Raw genomic sequence first — 15,152 nt, 5'->3', positions numbered from 1 at the left:
ATAACCTACAACTTCCCACTGACACCACTTACTGCTACCCTTGTGACTTCATGAATCTTCCAAGCTGCATGAACATGGAACAACAGGCTGGTACCCAAAGCAGTCAATGAAGGCAGAGACATCAAATCTCTTAATATCACCTGAGACCAAGAGTAGTTCGTTACCCCTAATTATTTATGTCCCAGCCCACTCCCAATCATGGAGATACCCACCTTGATACTGTCACTGGTTACATTATATCTGAGAAGGGTTAGGGAAAGAGAGTAGTGTACTTAAAACCTTCCTTTCAGATTTTGCATCCTGTTAAAGGCAGAACTCATTATTACATGTCTCCCACCTATCACCAGACTAGACCATGGCAGCAGCTGGAAATAAATTCTACCAAACTCTCTAAGCCTTATTTTGCAACTATTAATAATAGTATTTCATTAAATAATTAAAGTCATTAAATATGGAAGCTACTGAAGTGTCCATCAACAGATGAATGGATAAAGATATGGTATATACACTACAAAGTGTAAAACAGCTAGTGGGATGCTGCTGCATAGCACAGGGAGATCAGCTCTGGTGCTTTGTGACAACCTAGAGGGGTGGGATAGGGATGGTGGGAGGGAGGCTCAAGAGGGAGAGGATATGGGGATAAATGTATACATATAGCTGATTTACTTTGTTGTAGAGAAGAAACTAACATAACATCGTAAAGTAATTATACTCCAATAAAGATGTATTTAAAAAAAATTAAAGTCATTACGTAGATGAATGGATAAAGAAGATGTGGTACATATATACAATGGAATACTACTCAGCCATAAAAAGGAATGAAATTGGGTCATTTGTAGAGATGTGGATGGACCTAGAGACTGTCATACAGAGTGAAGTGAGTCAGAAAGAAGAAAACAAACATCATATATTAATGCATATATGCGGAATATAGAAAAACGGTAGAGATGACCTGGTTTGCAAGGCAGAAATAGAGACACAGATGTAGAGAACAAACCAAGGGGGGAAAGAGGCGTGGGGGGCATGAACTGGGAGATTGGGTTGACATATATATGCTAATATATATAAATCAGATAACTAATAAAAAAAGATAAAAAACAAAAACAAACAAAATTAAATAGTCATTACAAATGTTAAATTGGACAAGATGCTGGGAGAAAAGACATAAACTAGTACTATCTTAGACAAAAGCAAGAAAAACCACCATCCTTAAAAAAGATAAGAGGACCTACCACTTTGGGGAGCTCTAGATTATATAACCTGGAGGAAAGAAATGGGCAAAACAGTATGCCTTAGAAGAAAGAGTAGTAGGGATCTATACGTCCATATCATTACACCCTGCAGGTCTATAACCATTAAAATGGCTTAATCCTCCTTAAAGAAACACATTTTCTTAAAGAAAAACATTTCATATAGGGAAAAAAGAAAAGAGGAAAAAAAGGAAAGAAAGAGAAAAGTTGAAAGAGAAAGAAATGAAGCAAAATGACCCATGAAGAGCAATGCATTAGGAGACCCTGGATTTTAATCCAATCTTTTCTGAAATGATGTAATACGTGGTCAAATTAGACTACATAAAAGGAAGCTATTGCTCTACCAGCCCTGCCTCTCAAGGAAATGCTTTGCAAAATAAACTGAGTTGTTCTTATACCTCAAGAGAACACTTTAAGTACATGAATACCATCTCAGCTCTTCTGATGATAAGTGAATAATTCCAAGATTCTTATGACTAGCAATGATCAGTAACCACTTATGAATATGTAGGGCACAAGTATTTCTCAAACAGCTTGTAACTATCCAGAAACAGTACTTTGTAGCAGTAAGAAATAAAGTCAGATATTAAAATATTAGCTCTATAAAGGCATAAGACAATGTTAAAAAGGAAAAAGTATGAGCTTATCTGCAGTTATGAGTGTCTATGTGTGACTTAACAGAAGAAATCAACAACTAATTATGATTCTCAAAAGGTATGGGAATGGTGCCTCCCTACATATGATTCTAGCATGATCTATATTCACTGGGGAATGAGAAGAGACTAACCACAATCCTAACCCTGAAAAAGATACACAGGCAAAAATATTTGTCACATCCTTGGTATTCACTACACAATTCGATAATTAAAAAACAAAACAAAACAAAACATAGTAGCAACACTGCCTTCTGTGACACAAGAAAAACTCCATAAATAACAAGAAATTAAGTCTAAAACAACACATAACATGCTGTGGGCATTTGGTAAAATTTGCTCAACTTTTAAGTTCTGAAAATCGAGTAAACTGCTGTGTAGACGGCACTTCCCTTACTTAAGGGGTAGCAAAACCTCACAAAATAATGAATGAACACAACCTACAATCTGGGTAGACAGTCAAGTTAGAGCAAGTGCAACCCAGCATTGTGTAAGTAAAGCTTTAGGGCAATGTGGCAGACTCGCTCAATAAAAGGGCCTACGAAGTTTTCACAAGCTTGCAAAATCTTAAAACCTTTCCTATGTTTAGCAATAGTTAGGCAGAAATGCACCACTTGTCAGAAAGTCAGTAAACTATACAGTGAAGCTGTAAATTTCACAACAGTCTCATTTTCCTTAAATTATACTTACATTTGTTTTACATTCTGCATCTTATCAACTGACAAGGCAACCAGAATCATTTGATGGGTTTTATGAAAATACACGTCTCTATTCCATTTTCCCTTGGTGTGCACATGGGAGGGGTATGTGGGTATGAGCGAAGAAAGGAATCACATATATTTTGAAAAACTAGCCATACCACTTTCCACCCACTGGAAGAGCTAAATAAATGAAACAATATCAAGCAAATGCTGCAGCGTATATGGGACAAATAGAACTCTCATTCACTACTGAAATGACACTTTGGGACTTCCTAGGTGGCACAGTGGTGGTTAAGAATCCGCCTGCCAATGCAGGGGACCCGGATTCGAGCCCTGCTCTGGGAGGATTCCACATGCTGTGGAGCAACTAAGCCCGTGCGCCACAACTATTGAGCCTGCGCTCTAGAGCCCATAAGCCACAACTATTGAGCCCATGTATCACAACTATTGAAGCCCACGCGCCTAGAGCCTGTGCTCTGCAACAAGAGAAGCCACTACAATGAGGAGTCTGTGCACCACAATGAAGAGTAGTCCCTGCTCGCATCAACTAGAGAAAGCCTGTGTGCAGCAATGAGAACCCAACGCAGCCAATAAATTAAATAAATAAATAAATAAATTTATTAAAAAAAAAGACACTTTGGAAAACACTGGGTAATATATACTAAAACTGAACAAAAGCACACATGTTCCAAAAAAATTCTACTACAGCAATATGTGCACATGTGCAGCAAAAGATATGTATTGATACAAGAATATTCTATAGGGGCACTATTCATTGTGACTCAAAACTGGAAACAACCTAGATGTTCTGCAACAGTAGAATGGATAAATTCCGGTACATACACACAGTCATACAATGGGATGGAATACAACAGAATGAGAATGAGGAAGCTACCACTATACACTACATGGATGGATCACATAAAAACTGATGTAAGAAGCCACACACAAGGGTGTTGATGCCGTATGATGTTAGAAGATCATATATATCGTGTATGTCTCTGAATGTATGTTATACTCCAATAAAAGTTTACCTAAAATAAAAAAAGCAAATAAGTATTTAATAAATAAATAAGCAATCTTGATGTCTAAATGTTTATAATACAATCCTATTCCCAGTGCCATGTTCCCTCCACCCTAAAACTGGGACAGAACACTTTTTAAAACCTTCCCTCATGCTAATTTAATACATTTTTATATTAAAATAAAGAAGGCTATATTAGGGTAACAGAATGCAAGAGTTAAATCCTTTTTTAGGAGAGAAAACTAATTTGAAAAGAATTTTAACACCAAAGCTCTCCCTCTCCACATTACCTTGACCACACTCAGATCTTCACCACCCTTCCATCTACCAAGAGTTCACTCTTCTCTGCCATTTATTTAGTGGGAACATTTGAAAAGTAATGACCTACCCTAGCAGGGTGGTTATGAGGACTGAATCTAAAAGCAGATATACCAAGTCTTCAGCACTGTGCCTAAGTACTCAAAAACTAAACAGTACTCAAAAACTAAACAGTATTAATAAATCCTAAATAGTGAGTCTTAAGGACTATTTCCAATTCATCACGGTAAACAAAGAACCCAGCATTTAACAACTGGTCAATTTATGGAGTAAATGAATGATGTGAACTCAAAACAAAAAGAATAAAATAAAAACAATGCAAAAGTGGGAAAAGAGGAAATATCAAGAAGTTCAAAGGAAGCTCTTATCTTTCTATGAGGGTAAATGACAAGGTTTTAAATATCAAATGAAGCAACAAAATCATGTACATATTAAAACCATTAAAATAAATAAAAACTGCCTCAGTATTACTTTTCCTCCACAAAGCAGAAGTCAGATATTGTAACTAAAATTTAAACATGGTTCTTTAATTTTGAAACCCTTTAAAAATATTTCTGAATGAATTCCTTATGAAGTTGACAGGAATCATAAGTATATAACAGGTTATTTTTAAGACATCCATCATGGCACATCAATATTCTGACTAAATATGTCATAACAGAAATGAAAGGAAAGCAGATTTCAGCTGAACCTTTATACAGTGGTATTATTTTTATGACTTGATATCAAAATCGTCAAGACTGCAACCTTACATTAGACTTAAAAGACAAATTAAAAAAAATAATCTCCACTGTGTGTGCAAAATACCAATGAACCATTGGATAAAGCCCCCTTTCTCTTCCCTTTAAGCACATCATCTGCTTATACATCTTAGATCAGAAATAGCATCACTGTTTTTAATTAACCAATATTTTACACAAAGCAACTTGTGTGGAAAGCACTATTCTAAGTGTAACTATAATTCATTTGGTTCTTATAACAACTCTTACAAGGTAGGTACTGTTAGCCTTTCTATTTTATAGATGAGAACACTGAGGCAGAGATGCTAAGTAATGTATCTAAAGTCACACAGCTATTAAAAAGCAGACTGGATGCACTCTTCTAAACTCTATGCTATGCTGCCTAGCTCTGAAGTAAAGCAAAACTAAATTCATCCTGACTTCATTTGATGTTATTTTGAAGACTGTGGGTGATAACCACAAAATGAAGCAGCACTAATGGAACATTTCATAAATTCTAAGACACTCTCTTTTCTCATATTTTAACATGTCTGAAATTGATGGCATTTTACAATTGTAGCTGACAGTGCTCTCTCTTTGGAGTACATAAAATAATGGTGCAGCTGGTAATTGCTGGCAAGTACAACTCAAAAACTTATGGTATGACTCCCCTGGTTTAGTGACAAGAAGTAAATGAGATAAAATATTTAAAGTAGTTGACAAGTCTGGTACAAGTACTGTAAAAAAAAAGGGTATTTCTTCCCTTTAAACCAAAATGATCTATGAGGAAATTCCATATAATTCCATCTTTACACTGTAGTAAGTTGTCAGTTTCGCAGGCCCATGTTCAACTAAACCTGGTTGTATTCTGATAGGGAAAAATTAATGGTTTCATTATACAATTTGATGAAGAAATAAAGGACTTTGGGTGGGGAAAGGCAGGCAGTGAAAATGAGACACCTGAGAAAATAAAAATTATCAACAGTAAAGCATAAATCAAGATACCGCCCAAGCACCACTTGATTCAAGCCAGTTCTCAAATGCCACTGATAAAATGCTCACATGAAAAAGTATCTTCACTTTTAAAAAATACACTTTGAATGCAATCAGAAATGACCAAATATGCTTGGTGTGTGCCCATGCCCTACTTGAACTTTTCTAACAAAACTGCACATGTTAAACTTAACCATGATGTTGAATAACTGCCTAACAAAGGTTTAAACTGATCCTAAGAGTGACCATCAAAAAAAAATTTAGTTAAATAAAACTCAATTTATTTAAATATTCCAGTGCCAATACTTGCCTTGATAATTTCAGGATGAATTAATATTCCTTTTTTTTTTTTGGTTTGCTTTTGTCTTACTGGATGAAAACACCTTTGAGGACAATTTCCTACTAAACCACCAAAAACTGCATCCAAATTACAATTAAAAAAAAAAAAAAAAAACCACCTTGAGCCAACTACATGCTTTACCTTAAAAATCACAATTTAATTTTGATGGGGCAGGAGGGAGAGGATTAAAATGCATTTTCAAGAGGAAAAACTGTGAAATTTGCTTCAGAAAACATACCCAGACAGGAAACAATGGTATCCTCTTTGTCAACAAATATCAAGTAATATTTTAAAAGCCTCACACAACTTTTCAGTTACACTACAACCTTTGTAGTGTATCTTGTATTACCTAATATCAGAGTGAAAACTTTTTTTGTATTTGTTATTCCTAATTATTTTTATTCCTATATTACTTTTGCTTCAAGTGAATAAACAATCTATCCCAACCAGAATTTGAGGTAACACTATTTTATATTTGTAGATCAAATTTTTAAAAATCTGCTATTTTTTATGTATGTACAGTTGTTTCAGTTACATAATTCAGAATTTAATGCTAATAATTATCCTGTCCTCCTTTATATGTAGGCAAGTCTGAAGAATATCAGAACAGTTCTAGTTATGTACATAAATAAAAGGCCTGGAATAATGGACCCGTCATAACCACAACATAGGAAAAATATATAGTTGTCATACAAGAATTTATCAAGATTTAAAAAACTAAAAATTAGAGAGAAGACAAGAACAAAAGACAGTAGGAATTAATAAAAGCAAAATTTTTAAGTTACAACTTTCTTAATATAAAATGTAAGGAAGGGCTTTCGTGGTGGCCCAGTGGCTAAGACTCCGTACTCTCAATGTAGGAGGAGGCCTGGGTTCAATCCCTGGTCAGGGAACTAGATCCCCCATGTCGCCACTAAAGATCCCACACATGGCAACAAAGATCCTGCACACTGCAACTAAGACCCAGCGCAGCCATATAAATAAATAAATAAATATTAAAAAAAAAAAGTAAGGCAAGGCTGCCTTAGCAGATCAGAATAATACGATGTTTCTACAAAAACCCAAGAAGGCATTTCAGAAGCAAAAGTTTGACAGAGCCTATCCTCCTGTTATTTTAAAGCAGATGTCTTCTAGAACATTTATTTACTGTTTTAAAAATACATTTTACATCATTTTCCCTTCTAATACACTATTTTCTTGTCAATTAAGGTTTTGCCAACTACAGCATTCTTCATAAAGTAATCCCTGAAGATGAACTGTGTTCTACTATGATGTAAGACTTCAGTCTAGGGACATTTAGACAATATCTAAAAGACCACTTAAGGTATTGGGGACTGTTATTATTCCACTGAGCCCAAAAGCACCATCACTGACCAGATACCTGATATTTAGTAGTAAACTCTCAGCAATCCTTACCAAGGCCTTCATTTTAACTCCCTATATTTGAGAAAAAGTTGTATGTATAAAATTTCTCCTATCCAAAAAACTAAATAATTCAAATATAACCAAAATATAATGATTTTGTAAGTATAAGTGTAATATATGAAATATGAAGCTAACTATCTTGGACAATACAAAGAAAATCTTTAAATCTTAAAGATAGTCGGAAGATGTCTCCATGTTTGGTGACTAAATGGGTAGTGATGATATTAATCAAAACAGCAAGCAGAAAGAGGTACAAGTTCAAGAGAAAAACTTTTAAATGGAATGGCCAACCTCTCTAACCTACCACCTGTACATTACAGCCACAATCCCTTGCCTTTTTTTGCATGTTTTTAAATTAAACTCCTCTACCACTGCATTGCCCTTTCCATCTTTCCTTCGGAAACACTCTGCCCAACACTCTACTTTCCTTAGACGTCTTCCCTAAGGCCCCTTCTCTGTGCTTACAAGGCAACCTGAATAAACTGCTATGACAGCACCAATCACACTAAAAAATATTTAATTGTCCACTGCCCCTAGACTCTGAGGTCTAATTGCATTCCTAAAAGTCTTATAGGTAATGCCTGATAAATGGTACTTAAAAAACATATTCTATTTGAATATGTTCTGAATGAATAAGTTGTAGGTCTGAGATGCTTACAGAACACCCAGATGGTGATAAAGAGATAAATAGATAAACATGGGTCTGAGATCAGGAAGGAAGAAATGGTTCATGTTATACACAAAATTTTACCCTAAATTTAGAATTGTTGCTTTGGCAGATTAAAACAAAATTCATCGTCAAATAGTTTACAGATGGACTGATGACAGATACATATAAAATTTTCTCCCTGTCACTAAATACAATGTGTACTCTTTAGTTCCCAACTTAATTGATTTCCCAGCTTCAATCAACATAGTAGGTTAGCCATGCCCTCCTTTTTCAGTCTATTGCTTTGGCTTCAGTGATACTAAGGAAAATTTCCTCCAACTTCTGGCTATACCTTCTCAGTCTCCTTCGCTCCATTTCTTTTTCTCAATGTTAAATGTTGAAGAGTCACAGGGGACCATGTCCCTTTATCTTCTCTCTATACACTCTCCTTAGGCAATCTCATCCCCCACCTTCTACACTAAGACATCCTTTATTAGTTATATACTGATAATTCCCAACTGAATTATGATCAATATTACCCATTTCCAGAAACTAACAAAAAACTCCTCCTCCTCTAGTATTCCCCTATGTTAAGTACACAAGAACCACTAACCCTGGAAACTAGCCTTCTCCTCTCCCTAGACCCCCAAATCAAACCCACTGCCAAATCCTATTAACGCCACTTCCCAATTATTTGTCAAATCCAGCCACTTTATCTCTTTCACTGCTAGTCTGGACTGAGATCCCATCACCTCTTGCTTAGATTACCATAACAGCTGAATTCAATTCTACCCAAAGTGTGATCTGTGGACCAATACTGATCCATGAACCATTACTATTGGTGTGAGACAAGGTAAGTACAGAAACTGAGAGACAGCATTTAGAAATTTTTATAGCAACTTGACAGACACTGTCACAACATCCATTTTATTATATATTACTAAAGTACCAGCACAAACTAGAAAGTAAAACAAAACAAAACAGGTCCTTCACCACAGATAAGTTTCACAAGCCCTGGCCTAACTGGTCTCCCTGCCTTTACACTTGCCTCTCTCCAATCTGTCCTCCATAAAGCAGCCAAGTGATGTTTTCAAAGCAAAGATTTAAGTAACTTACTCAGCTGTTTAACATTCTCCAGTGGCTTCCCACTGCTCTTAGGATTAATTACAAAATGCTTAGCAATGACTGACCACTGTGATCTGCTCCAGTCTCATTTCATATCACCCTGCCTCACATGCTAAAGTTCAGCCTCTACAGGACTTTTTAGTTCTAGAAAGCTGAAATCGCCAGGATCACCTGGGTAACTCCAGTTCATCCTTCAGACTTCGGCCTGAAAGTCATTTCTTCAGACAAACATTCTCTGATACACTAGTGAGCTTTCATTATTTACAATAAATTTCCTTTGTGGCAGCTATCCTAAGTGTAATTATTATTTCTGTAATTATTTGCTTAGTTTATTCCACAACAGACTTTTGCCACCATGAATACAAGTATACTCTTCCCATAACATGTGCCACCAGAGCCTATCAAGTGCCTGGTACAGATCAGATGTTCAATAAACTTTTGCTAACTGAATAAATCTAAGTCAGGAAACAAAATGGTGAGCAGGATCACCGAAATGCAAATGCCTTATATATCTAGTCATATATAAGACTTTGGATAAATCTGTATACCAGGGACTTCCCTGGTGGCACAGTGGTTTAGAACCTGCCTGTCAATGCAGAGGACACAGGTTTGATCTCTGGTCCAGGAAGATTCCACGTGCTGGGGAGCAACTAAGCCTGCGAGCCACAACTACTGAGCCCAAGTGCCACAACTACTGAAGCCCACTCTCCTAGAGCCTGTGCTCTGCAACGAGAAGCCACCGCAATGAGAAGCCTGCACACCTGTGCACCGCAACGAAGAGTAGCCCCCGCTTTCGGTAGTAGAGAAAACCCTGGGAGTAGCGACGAAGACCCATTGCGGCTGGTAAATTAATTAATTTAAAAAAATCTGTATACCAGGTGCTTTACAAAGTTAAATCTTCTTTATTTCCCTAAACAACCTAAAAAGACAGGGAAATCTCACCATTGAGATTTAAAAAAAAAGATTTTTCAGAAAGGTGAAGAATCTTGTCTAAAGTAACCAACATAAAATTGGAAGGTTGGAAGGTCTGAGAGACAACAAAAGATAACAGACTCTACAACCATATTGTCTGACTCCACTGCTTACTTAGCTGTGTGATTTGGTGGAAGTTAAGTAATCTGATTCTCAGCTTCCTCATTTGTGAAATGGAGATATAATAAAGCCTTCTTCAATGGACTGTTGAGAGGTTTAAACAAGTTAATATATATAAAGCATTTGAAACAGAGGTTGGCACAGTGCTTTATAAGTATTAACAATTATTGTGTTTATTATTACTAGTGCACTAATAAGATACTTTTATCTTCTTATTTGCTTATTGTCTGTCAGTGCCACACATATATATTACAAAAAATGCAGAGTCTGTATTATTATGCTCTGGTGGAGCTTTTCTCAAAGACTTAAAACCTACACAAACTGAGTTAAGTGACTATTTCCTCAGTTCTCTCTCTCAAGGATGGGACATAGCACCATTTCAGGTGCACAGGAGAGTAGTTATTACATACCTTGGATACGTCAAAGCATTAGGGCTTGATATTTACTGGAACCCTGGTTGAGAAGGGATGCTGTTGTGTATCCCCAATGCCAGGCATGAAGAAGGTGCTCATTAAATAGTTTTGGAAAGAATGAATAAAGGAATAGTGCTCAGCACAGAGTAGATACTTGTTGTCAACTTTATTCCACCCCATCAAAGTTTCTATAAACTTTAAAAGTATGATTCTACGGCAGTAATTTTTCTTGAACCGGGCCAGTCTGTATTATTCAAAGCCAAAAATGCAGAATACAGACAGTAGGAAAGCCAAGAAACAGAAACCAATGTTGGCAGGAACAATGTTGGTTGGAAATAGTAAGAGGTGAAAGACAGATAGAATTTGGATATGCAGGGGAAAGAGCAAAGGTTATTCTAGGCTAGAGAACAGCATAAGCAAAGGCAGCATCACCCAAAGTTTAACGAACATTCCACTGGTGACACACAAAAAAAGATTTTAAGCTATACACAGGCAAACGACTGTATTTTGACAGTTCCATATGCATACATTTTTATGTGTAATTAGGACATCAAATTGTGATTTCAAACTTTTACTACTTATAACAACATTAATAGTCCCTATTTGGATTTTTTTTTAGTGAGTTGTTTAAAAAAACGTATCAAGAAAATAATAATGCCAGGAGGTAAGCAAATGTGACAAAAATTGTGAGGGTTTTAAAAGAGTAAAATTTTGGAAACATCAAGGCATGGTCATGTGAATAAAACATAACAAGTTAGTAAGAAAAAAACCACCAGTCTTCTGAATGAAGCCAAAGCTCTATCCTGAGTAGCAATTCAACATAAAGGACAGGTAGGTGTGAAGTACCCAACTAAGTTTGAGTATTTAATTGCAGTACTAAAATTCTTATCACTAAAATCATCATTTTTCCTATGATAAATGTGCTACATAATTCAACTTCAGTCATTCTCAAAACAAAGATAAAAATTAAAAATTTCCAAACAAGTACCTGAAAATGGGATTGCATGTACCCTGGTTACTTACCTGAAAATAGGGAGCTAAAACTGTACTTTTCGCACCAGAAGGAACTAATTTATACAGTAACAAAACATGAATCATAGCTACATCAAAAAAGGTGTTAAATAAAAAAGGGCAAAAAGACAGCTTTCCATTCCCTCCTTCCTCTCTCAAAAGTAACCTATCAATAGCCAAACCAAGTCAAGCTAAGAGATGATGATAAAGAACAGTTATTGATTTCTCACCAGACACTGTTGTATTTTACCTGCATTAAGTTATGCAATTATCATCACCATCTTATGAAATACATCACTATCCCCATTCTACAGCTGCAAGAAAACCGAGGCACAGAGAGATTAAATAATTTGCCCAAGGCCAGACCTGGTAGACGTAAAGGCAGGGATTCAGATCCTGGCAGTTCAGCTACAGAGTCTGAGCTCTTAACAACTAGGCACCATTTCTCTCAAGAAAAATAGGATGATAATTTGAAATATTCCACCTTTCCTATTATGGCAGGAGAGATGTAATTTTCCACGGTATGAACCTTTTATTACTTAAGTTTCTAGTCCAAGAAACAGGAGGTTCAGCTCTAAGGAAAAACTGGGAAGATGAGTATTATAATGAAACAATCTAGGCCCAGGAGTAGTCAAATACAGACAAACCATCAGAAGCCTCAAAAGTATGGCTGAATGACACTATTCAGAGATGCCAAAAGTTGGGATAAGCAAAAGGTGAATCCTATTTCTACTGGATCTGCTGCTTTGAGAGAGAAAATCCTACCCCATCCCCTTCCCTGTCTGTGATTCAGTACACAAATGTAGAGATTCAAGAGGAGGAGTGAGGGGAAAGGATAGAAGGGACTGGAAAGCGGATAAGTCTGGGCTTGGACCCTGAACCGCAGAGTTAGCTTGATGTACCTGGTGAGCGAGAACTAATGAGAGGGCACCGTGTGCCTGGAAGTAGGGAGGTTGAGGGCATGACCCCGGGCGTGGAGGTACCGAGCGGTCTGGCTGGAGAGCTGAGAATTCCCCCTAAAATGGGCTAGTGGGGAGAGTTTCGCGTGTGTGCGTCTGCGATAAGGAGGCATGGACGTGAACGCGGGGGTGGGGGTGGGGGGGGCAGTTTCTCGCCTCGGGCGGTACTCCGGGTGGGAAGAAGAGACGAGGCATGAAGGGGCGGGCGTGGATGGAGGTCTACAGGTACCAAGCAGGGAGACTGGAAAAGGAGCGGGTCAAGGCTTGCGGAGGCTCCTGGCAGACGCAAGCTGGGAGGTCGGGGGTGGGGGTGGGGGGGCCTGACTCCCAGGGGAAGCGGAGACTCGCGAGGCCACGGAGGTCCCGGGGGGCGGAGGTGGGGCTGAGGGGCCGAGGCACGCCTCAGGAGCCGGGGGTCCCGGACCGCGGGGGCGGGGGAGCCCAGCTGGGCGAGGAGGAGGCCGCTGCGTTCCAGAGCAGGTGAGTCCCGGGGAAGAGGAGGGAGCAAGCAGCCCAGGCTGCGGCCGGGACCCCGGAGGGGGAGGGGCGCCTACCCGGACGTGCGGGGCTGCGGCGGGCAGTCCCGGCGGCGGCTCCTCTCCGGCTGAGGCGGCTGAGGTGATGGCGGCGAGTCCCTGTGGCGGCCGCCTCCGCCGAACCGCATCCCTCCTCGCCGGCCCGCCCTCCGTCCCTATCTCCCGCTCCTAAACTTCTTCCCCGGGATAAACAAATCCGCCGCCAGGGGCGGCCGCCTCCGCCGCTCCCGCCCCCGCGCAGCCCCCCCCCCCGCCCCGGGCCCGTCCGGGCTCCGGCTTCCGAGTTGCGACTCCAGCCCCAGCCCTTAGCCCGCGAGGGCGCGTGCGCGCGGCGGCGTCGACTCGCGAGGCGCTTGCTCCCTCCCTCCCGCGCCGGGCACTTCCGGGCCGGGCCGCATCCGCCGCTGCGGTTTGAATGTAGCCGCCGCCTTTTGCGCCGGGCGTTGGGCGCTGGGCTCCCAGCCAGGCGGGCTCCGCATCCCGGGCCGAACCTCGCCTGGTGGGAACCGCACCCCCCCCTCCTTCGGCCAAGCAGAAAACTTTCCTTTCCTAAAAAGCCCACTGGTAGCACCCCCTAGCTGGTCTGATTGATCCACGTAGGGTGAGAGGCGGCTGCCGGTCCTGCGCACGGTTACCTTAGAGTGGGTTTCCAGGCTGGAAAGCCACGATACAGCTCGTACGGAGCTCCTGTCGCGAGCCAAGAACCATGTGAACTGCTAAAACAAAACAGTAGCATGCAGTCTCCAAAGAGGGATAAAGACAGTAGTCGGGTAGACAAATGAAGTGCGCGGTTGGAGGAGATGAACCTGAAAGGTCCAGCTTAGGAGGGGAGGGGTCTGCCGAGGGGCGGCTGAGGATGCTCCTGAAGCACCGAGCAGGTGGCATCCCGAGACTGGATGTTGGTAAATAGAGCCATGTCTGAGCGCACGTCTTAAGAGAACTCATGGAGTTCACAGAAAGGTGACTACTGTACTACACTGGCCGTCTTATTCACACAGAAAACGTGCTTGGAATACTAGCAGCTCCACCCGGGCTTTCAGGAAGGAGATAAGATCAGCATCATCAGAGTTCCAAGTTGCCTTAGGCCAAGAGTTAAAAAACAGAAGTGGAAGTGAGCATTGATGTGTTGGGGACTGTGGGGAGAGGAAAGATTAGTACAGAATTTCACGTTCTCCAGACATGAACTAAGACTAGTTAATATTTATTTGCTGTATTTTTTGTGGGTCTGTGTTAACTGTGTGATACGTGACAAACAGTGCGGATTACATATAATTTTTGCCCAGGCCTTTTAGCTATGTCAAGCCCTTCAACCATTATCAGGCACTAATAAATAAAATATGCTCAAGGAATCAAATTGCAATAAATCCTTCAAGTAGATTTCCAGTTGGGAGTTAAGAAATGAGTGGTACTTGGTGACTCTTGATACTTGACTGAATTCTAGTAGGGGACTGGTTCAATAAATTTCCATCACAAGCATGTCACATTGCTGGTTAGGGTATTATAGTCCTTCCCCTAGGCTTGATCTCTTTGCAATATTAGGATATATCATTCCAATATTTGGTGACTCTATCCACTGATAAAATAATAGCAAATAGTAAGAGTAAATATGGCTTGTAAATAATGCTAATAAAAATGTGATCGGATGTGATCGCGAATTCCCTGGTGGTCTAGTGGTTAGGACACCATGCTTTCACTGCAGAGGGCCGGGGTTCCATCCCTGGTGGGGGAACTAAGATCCCACAAGCCGCAGGGCACAGCAAAAAAAACAAAAAATAAACAACAACAACAAAAAGTGATTGTTTGGCAAAGTAAAGGATGGCTCTGTGATCGATAAACTTGGATTAAAGCTTGATGCTATGTTACCAAGAACGTCCTTTCTTGATTTGATTTCCTACTTACTGGATACCTGTTGGAAAACTAGATTATTAAAATAGGTTTTAGTTT

The 15,152-nt window shown here is 39.6% G+C and overlaps 1 protein-coding gene across 2 annotated transcripts in view; it reads right to left on the bottom strand.

The window, feature by feature from the left end:
- SPOPL (speckle type BTB/POZ protein like) overlaps positions 1-13,504 on the bottom strand; it is a 63,531-nt gene extending 50,027 nt beyond the window's left edge. For both annotated transcript variants that reach the window (XM_057746307.1, XM_057746308.1), the window contains exon 1: positions 13,227-13,504. The gene's annotated coding sequence lies outside the window, so the exon portion shown is untranslated. The remainder of the gene's footprint in view (positions 1-13,226) is intronic.
- Between the last annotated feature and the right edge of the window lie 1,648 nt (positions 13,505-15,152).

Source organism: Hippopotamus amphibius, chromosome 8, assembly GCF_030028045.1.
Source record: "Hippopotamus amphibius kiboko isolate mHipAmp2 chromosome 8, mHipAmp2.hap2, whole genome shotgun sequence".
Classification (NCBI taxonomy): Eukaryota; Metazoa; Chordata; class Mammalia; order Artiodactyla; family Hippopotamidae; genus Hippopotamus; species Hippopotamus amphibius.
Note: the sequence above shows the minus strand (reverse complement) of the source record. Positions and strands in the feature narration are given on the sequence as shown.